Source organism: Orycteropus afer, unplaced genomic scaffold (assembly GCF_000298275.1).
Source record: "Orycteropus afer afer isolate SDZICR_OR568_19922 unplaced genomic scaffold, OryAfe1.0 scaffold00174, whole genome shotgun sequence".
NCBI lineage: Eukaryota > Metazoa > Chordata > Mammalia > Tubulidentata > Orycteropodidae > Orycteropus > Orycteropus afer.
The window spans coordinates 1,670,613-1,679,270 of NW_006921761.1; positions in this window are offsets into that span (position 1 = coordinate 1,670,613).

The following is an 8,658-nucleotide window of genomic DNA, read 5'->3' on the forward strand; positions in this document are numbered from 1 at the left end:
TGAGGCAAAGGTTAAAGATGTCCCAAATGTTCACCTGTTCCAGGTTGCTGTGCCACTCCCTCACCTCTGACATTTGACTTCTACTCCTCTCCTCGGTAATGTCCCTTCCGTCTTAGAGTTCCCTATTTTGCTATATGGTCTCACAGAACTCACAGACTCCCAACAAAATGGCTCAGGTCTGTGGGTAGGTCTGGCGGATTCTCCAAACTCATGTGGTTGCAGGGGTTGGTGAACCCAAATCAGCAGGTCACATGACAGCTGCTGTCTCAAGTCCAGGGGTGAGATGATGAGGAACCAAACCCAGAACTGGAGCAAGATAGTGAGCTTCCCCAGAACATTCCGACATACACCCTCACGGAAGCTAAGGGTGGTGACTTGAGTCACCCTCCGGCAAGGCAGGACTCAAGATACATCCCACCCTAAATAGGCCTGTTGTTGTTATTATGTGCCATTATAGCGACCCCTCCTTGGGTTTCCGAGACAGTATCACTACAGAAGTAGATTGCCCCATCTTCCTTCCGAGGAGTGGCTGGTGAGTTTGAACCGCCAACCTTCTGGTTAGCAGTCAAGTGCTTTAGGCACTACGCTACCAGAGCTCCCCTAAATCCTAGAGACTAGGATTTACAGTACATCAGAAAACGGAGGGCAATGGCTAGAAGGGCCGTATTGAACAGTTCACTGCACTGCACATCTAATGTCAGTTTCACACCACCTTCTGAATCCAGCTTGAATTTCTTGAAGTTCCCTGTCAATATACTGCTGCAACTGTTTTCAAATTCTCTTCAGCAAAATTTGTTATGTGTGATATTAATGATAGTGTTTGATAATTTCCATATTCTGTCGGATCACCTTTCCTTGGAATGAGCACAAGTAACAGTCTTCCATTTGGCTGGTCAGGTAGCTGTCTTCCACATTTCTTGGCATAGATGAGTGAGTGCCAGGGCTGCATCCATTTGTTAAAACGTCTTGATGGGTTTTCTGGGGCCTTATTTTTTGCCAGTTCGTCAGTGCAGGTTGGATGTCTGTCTGTCTTTATTAAGTGGCTTCTTTTAAGTCAGTCAGTGCAATCACTAACTGTTAGTGAAATTGATTGTCTTTCACTATGTGTGAATCATTCTTACAGATCTACTCTATTAGATTGGTCTGTATTTCTTGTGTTTAATTACATTACCTGGCATATGATACAATAACTATTCATTTGATGTTGCATCATAGGAAACTTTCTATCCAAGAATGGTATAAATAATATAGGAATTTTTAAAAAATAAAATTTGATATTTCCTTTAAAACTTGTTTGTTACACATTTCAAAGGAGTAATTAATTCTTGGCCAACTTCTAATTGTGTGTGTGTGTGTGTAGTTGTGGTCTGTTCAGGTTCTCTTTCTTTTTTAAATTAATATATATATATTTTTTTTTTTTTTTGAATTTTAAGCAGAAGGTATATGAGTTTGTTAAGTGCACATATTTAAAGAATCAAATAGTTCCACAAGATGTGTTAAGATAAACACTAGATTCCAGCCTCCCTACTCCCCATTCTTCTTTCCCCAGAACTGCCACTTTCAACTCAGCAAATTCTTTTGGTATTTATATATATATATGTTAAATGACATACTTGAAGCTACTTCTTGGCTTTTCAAGTTAGGCACTATCTATTGACTTCTCCTTGGTTAGTGATAAGAATTTTATGCTTCATGAATTTGTTAATTTCTCCTTGTAATTCTGCCAAGTTTTCTTCCATGCATATTCTCCATTCCTCCGTCCTCCCAATATAGTTACAATTTTCCATTATATCAGCAAACTGAACTACCTAACACAAACCCTCTGACACAGTTTTCAAACTAGTCTAGGAACCATTAGAGGTCCCGAAGTCTTCTCAGGGGGTGTGTGAAGTCAAAACTATTCTCTTCAGTTTTCACTTGCTGTTTCACTCTCATTCTCTTGAGTGTACAGTGGAGTTTTCCAGGGATCACTCATGGGATGTGTTGATCCTGCAATAGCCTGAATGCAGAGAAGCAAATATGAAAATTTAGCTGTCTTCTAGTGACGACAAAATGTGAAGAGTGCCACTTTGCAGCTATTTTTTTTTTTGAAAAATAGTTTTTCATAAAAATGTTAACATAATTAACTTTTAAGTAGATACTTAACATTTTGCTCAGTTTCAATTTCTGTTTTTTTATTTTTTTTAATTTACTCTGTTTCCTTAGCATAGCCAATGGCAGAGTAGTCAGGAGTCAGTAAATGCTAATTGAAGATGTCATAACCAGGGCTTCCAGCTGGTTTATTCTGGTTCCACCCCCTGCTGAACTGTGCCTTTTCACCCACAGAGACTGAATCGGAACCTACATTTCCACAAGATGGCGGGTCATTCTGTGTACATAATCACTTCTTATGTATACAGAAGAGTCACCTAGGCAGTGGTAAGAATCAAAACTACAGTTTACTTGTCTTTGAGTATTATCTAAACTGTCATTGTTAGGGTCATGTTTAGCTCTCTCAGTAGCCTCTTTTCAGAAGTCTCTGTTGTTGTTGTTGTTGTGTGCCGTTGAGTCGGCCCCGACTCATAGTGACCCCTCCTTGGGTTTCCAAGGCAGTATCACTACGGAAGTAGGATTGCCCAACCTTCCTTCCGAGGAGTGGCTGGTGGGTTTGAACCGCCAGCCTTCTGGTTAGCAGTCAAGTGCTTTAGCCACTGTGCTACCAGAGCTCCTTCAGAAGTCTCTGGGCACCTCAAAATGGTGCTCCTGGGATCACAGTTTCTTTGTCATTGTTGCCTTTTCTATAGAAAGTGAGGATTGAATGTGAAGTGGGAAGGCATCCTGATCTCTTCTTACACTCAGCTGTAAAATGTAGATTCTGATTCAGTATATCTGGGGTAGAACTGGAAACAGTTCAAAGCCCTGGGCTGAACTACCTGTACAGTGTACAATCAGCCCTTCTGTCCTTCTGTTGTTTTGGGTCTTCCTTTTAGTTCCAGCATGGTTACCTCTTACCCAGTACATCCATGCATTTCCAAAGTCACCTGCATGATATAAGCATGTAAAAAAAAACCAACCAAACTCACTGTCATCGAGTTGATTGTGACTCATAGCAACACCCTTTGGGCTTCCGAGGCGGCAGATGTTTATGGAAGTAGATTGTCCAGTCTTCCTTCTGCGGGGTGGCTGGTGGGTTTGAACTGCCAACCTTCTGGTCAGCAGTCAAATGCCTTAAGCACTGTGCCACCAGATTGTCAGGGGGTGCTTAGTGGACATTTGCCACTCGCAGCTGCCCAGAGTCTTTGAATGCGTTACATCTCTTACACTGGGGTAGCTCCAAAGTTGTACGTGCTGCCTTCCCAGCGCAGAGTCCAGCTTCTCTTAGCGTGTGGGGAGCTGTAAAGCATTTGGAACTGCTCTGATAAGGTAGCTGCTAACCGCATGTGGCCGTTTAAAGTTAAATTAATTAAAATAGAACAACATTTAAAAATGCAGTTCCTTAGTGGCAGTAGCATATTTCACGTGCTCAGTAGCCACTTGAAATGCCTAGTGGGCAGCATGGATACAGAACATTTCCATCACTGCAGAAAGTTCTCGGGGACAGTGTTAGTCTAGAAGGTGCGAGGGCCGGCATCCAGGCCGCTTCTGACTAGCAAGGGTAGAGCAGTGGCCGGCCGTGCAAAACGGTGGCTGGTAAGGTGGCAGTGGGGGGGGGGTAGTGATTCTTCCGTTGTCAGTCCAGATGATCAGAAACGGAATGGATTGACTGATACTGCGATGAAAGAGAACTGCCCCTAAGGAGAAAGTAGTTTGGGTTTTCTCCAAACAGATCATTGCATAGTTACTGAGAGGACAGGGCTTCCGCCAGGTTTTCATAGTCTCCAGGGTCACCCTGTTAGTTTCAGAACTTGTAGGGCTCCGTAAGAGAAAAGGCATCCTTAGCCTCTGTGCCTGGTAGATGACCTGCCGGAAGGGCATTGCCGGAAGTTCCAGGCATACCTAAAGCGCCTTGAGATGACCCAGGAGAATTCCAGTTGCTCTCAAGGACTCCGATGTGGGTGCAGTGTAGACTGAAGGTTCTGGCCAATGGGAAGGTAGATTGTACGGGCTGTTTGCTGTGATCTCAACTCCCCGCGTCGTTAACATGGTGAGCTGTCTCTGGGCACCTCAAAATGGTGCTTCTGGAATCAGTTTCTTTGTCACAGTTTTTGTCTTTTCTATAGGAAGTGGGGATTAGACATTAAGAGTTTGACATTTTAGTGAGTGACCTTTGGTGGGAAGGCATTGTGGTTTCTTCTTACGCTCAAGATAACTGAAAAGATATTTATAAAAAGAGTAAGTAAACTAATTTTTCTCCTATAATTACACTTCTGGAGGTTTCTTCCCCAGGGAGGCCTTCCGTCCTCCCTCCCCCACCCCATCAGAGACAAGTGGCCCTTTGTCTCCCACAGCACCTCATCCTTTTCCTGCTGTAGCACTTAGGGTCCTTTATTGTAATTGCATGTTTATTAGCCCATTGCCCCTAGGGGCAGGGATTGGATCTGTCTGTTGATCATTTTATCTCTAGTTCCAGGCATATTGGATATGCAAATGCACCGGGAGATGGGGGAAGGCCTTTTCACTCTGTGGCTCCTCCAGCTTCCCCAGTGGGCGGAGGGTGAGGGTGTGGGAGAGCCTGGCCACTCAGGGTCCTTGGCCTTGTTTTCTACCCATGTCGTCTGAGCTCTGGTTTGGAGACAGAGAATGAATGGCAGTCACACGGTTCCTCGGTGTAGAAGTTTCTTGGAAGATAATAAGAAGCAAGCTCATGTTTCTGATGAAAATGCACAGAGGTTTACTGCACTGGAAAGCAGTCTACCCGTGGGCCATCGTAGACTATTCCTTTTTAAAATTTTAGCTTTGAATGAAAATTTTTAAGAAGTACAAAATAATCAAATACATTGGAAGCAAATCCCAGACACCATGTAATTTGATCTGTAAATATTTCAATGTTATAAGAAAATACTTAATAAAAAAACATAACCACAATACCATTATCACACCTGAGGGAAAATTAACAGTAATTCCTTAATATCATCAAAGGTATGTGATATCCTAAGCAGTCTATTTAGTTAGTCCCCCCCCTTTTTTTAGGTATAATTTGTTGAACTTTATTGAGGTATATAAATACATACATATATGTATCATAAAAGTTCTTGTTTTAAGTGTACACTTCTTGGAAAATTACAAGTTGTGTGACCAATACCAATTTTAGAACATTTCCATCACCTCAGAAAACCCTGTGCCTATTACAGTCATTCCCCATTCTGCCCCTAGCCCTGATAACCACTAACCTACTTTCTTAGTTATCTGGTACTATAACACGTGGATGGCTATAACAAATGGAAATTTATTTTCTCACAGCTTCGGAGGCTAGAAGTCCGAATTCAGGGCACCAGCTCCAGGGAAAGACCCTTGTCTCCTTTCAGCATGTGTGGACCCAGTGTCCCTTGAGATCTTGTATCTTGGCATCACTCCTCCCCTGGGTCTAGGAGGTTATTGGCGTAAGAACTCCAGGTCCAAAGGATACACTCTGCTCCCAGCTCTACTCTTGGCCTTCTTGGTGAATTCCCCTCCTCTCTGCCTGCTTATTTTATCTTTCATCGCTTGTAAGATGAAAGGTGTGAGTCAAGCAAGGGTGGGACTTGAGTCGAACTGTCTTGTCAGATGGTGACTTGAGATGCACCCCACACTCATCCTGTCTCATTAACATATTGAGGTTAGGATTTACGACACACCACAAAATGGACGACAGTCACACAGTACTGGGAGTCATGGCCAGCCAGGGTGAGACACATGTTTGGCGGACACAGTTGATTTCATTTCCTTTCTGTCACTATAGATTTATCCTTGCTGGACACTCCATACCATATAAATGGACTTAATATGCTGACAACAGTGCTGGCAGCGTGACACAGTTGGTCATGATTCTGAGACTCATCCATACTGGGCCAGGTGTCAGTATGACCCTCCTTTGTGTTGCCTAACAGTGTTCCATGGTATGGATGTACTAGTTTAGTTTAACCATTCGCAGTTGATGAGCACTTGGAGTATTTGCACTCGTTGGCTTATTTCCCTTATTTTTATTCTAAATTGTTGGCTAGGTTTGTTTCAAAATTGGAAGAGTTTGCTGGGAACTCAGACCAACTCAAGAAATAAGACCTAAACCTTTGCCAGTAATTGAGATCCCTCGACAAAACGCTCTAGCTAGCAGACACTAGTGATGAACCCAGCCGTGGGCCTGGAGTGTCCATTGGGCTGTTAGTATAGGGCTTTTCACCGTGGGCTGACTGCTGCATAGACTTTTAACACCAGTTCTCTTGTCTTTGCCTTGCCTTCAGCCTTGGTGTTGTGCAGGCTTTCTGTATAAAGCAGGTTGTTTTATTCATTGCCTGTTAAGGAGTAAGCTCACTGAGCTCTGGGGTATGCTAAGTTGGTGATCGCTCACCAGCTTCCAAAACGTTATTGATGTCTCCTTTCCCTCTGTTATTTCTTTTGTTGACATATACTTTTAAAACAACATCCACAAACAACTTGGCTGCTGCTGTTGTTGTTAGGTGCCATTAAGTCAGCTCTGACAGTTCCCCATGTACAGCAGAACGAAACACTGCCCAGTGCTATGCCAGCCTCACAATCCTTGCTGTACCTAAGCCCATTGTGGCAGCCACTGTGCCAATGCATCTCATTGAGACTCTTCCCCTTCTCCGCTGACCGTCCACTTTACCAAGCATGACACCCTTCTCAGGGAATGGTCCCTCCTGACAAAATGACCAAAGGGGGTGAGAACAAGTCTGGCCATTCTCGCTTCCAAGGAGCATTCTGCGTGCACTTCTTCCAGGACAGATTGGTTCATTCTTCTGGTACTTCTTCAGTATTCTTCACCAGTACCACAGCTCAAAAGCATCAACTCTTCTTCAGTCTTCCGCAGTCATTGTCCGGCTTTCACATGCTATTGAAAATACCATGGCTTGGCCTAGGCACACTTTAGTCTTCAAAGAGACATCTTTGCTCTTCAGCACTTTAAGGAGGTCTTTTGCAGCAGATTTTCCCAGTGCAACACAACGTCTGATTTCTTGACTGCTGCTTCCATAGGTGTTGATTGTGGATCCAAGTAATATGAAATCTTTAGCAATTTCAATCTTTTCTCCATTTGTCATGATGCTGCTTATTGGTCTAGTTATGAGGATTTTTGTTTTCTTTATGTTGAGGTGTAATCCACACTGCAAATTGTAGTGTTTAATCTTCGTCAGTAAGTGCTTCAAATCATCTTCATTTTCAGCAAGGTGTGTCATCCACACATCACAGTTGTTAATGAGTCTTCTCCAATCCTGATGCTACATTCTTCTTCATATAATCCAGTTTATTTGCTCAGCATATGAATAAGTATGGTGAAAGGATACAACCCCGACACACTCCCTTCCTGATTTTAAACCATGTAGTAGTCCTTTGTTCTGTTGAAATAATAGCCTCCTGGTCTATGTACAGGTTCCTCATGAATACAGTTAAGTGTTCTGGAATTCCCATTCTTTCATTGTTATCCATAATTTGTTATGATCCACACAATCAAATGCTTTTGCATAGTCAATAAAACACAAGTAAATATCTTTCTGGTATTCTTGGCTTTGAGCCGAGATCCATCTGACATCGGCAGTGATATCCCTGTTCCACGTCCTCTTCTGAATCCAGCTTGCATTTCTGGAAGTTCCCTGTCAATATACTGCTGCAACTGGTTTTGAATTATCTTCAGCAAGATTTTACTTAAACGTGATATTAATGATATTGTTCGATAATTTCCACATTTTATGGAATCACCTTTCTTTGCAATGGATACAAACATGGATCTCTTCCAGTCAGTTGATCAGGTAGCTGTCTTCCAGATTTCTTGGCATAGACAAGTGAGTGCCTCCAGCGTAGCATCTGTTTGTTGAAACATCTCAGTGGGTAGTCCGTCAGTTCCTTCAGTGCAGCTTTGACTTCTTCCCTCAGTGCCATTGGCTCTTGATCATATGCTACCTCCTGAAATGGATCAACATTGACCAGTTCTTTTTGGTACAGTGACTGTGTAGTCCTTCCATCTTCTTTTGATGTTTCCTGCATCATTCAATATTTTGCCCATACAATCTTTCAGTATTGCAACTTGATGCTTGAATATTTTCTTCAGTTCTTTCAGCTTGAGAAATGCCGAGCATTTTCTTCTCTTTGGGTTTTCTAACTCCAGGTCTTCACATATTTCATTACAGTAATTGACTTTGTCTTCTTGAGCTGCTCTTTGAAATCTTCTGTTCGGCTCTTTTTTTTTTTTTATTCTTTTATTGTGATGTGGGTGAAAGTTTACAGAGCAAATTCACTTTCCATACAGCAGTTCACATACACTTTGTCTTATGACATTGACCACAGTTCACCACAATGCAACAGCTCCCCTCCCACTTCTTCCCCATAGTTACCTCTTGCCTGTGTTCATCCCTCCATGCACTCCTGCCCCCTGAGCTGTCTCCCTGTGCATAAGCAGCCCTTCTCTCTCCCATGGTTGTTCTCTCCAAGGACTGTATCTACTTGAGGTAAATGTTCAACTCATATGCCTGTCTTTTGTTTGGCTGGAAACCACAGGTGTGGGTTCAATTCCAGATCTGAAGGGCAGGTAGG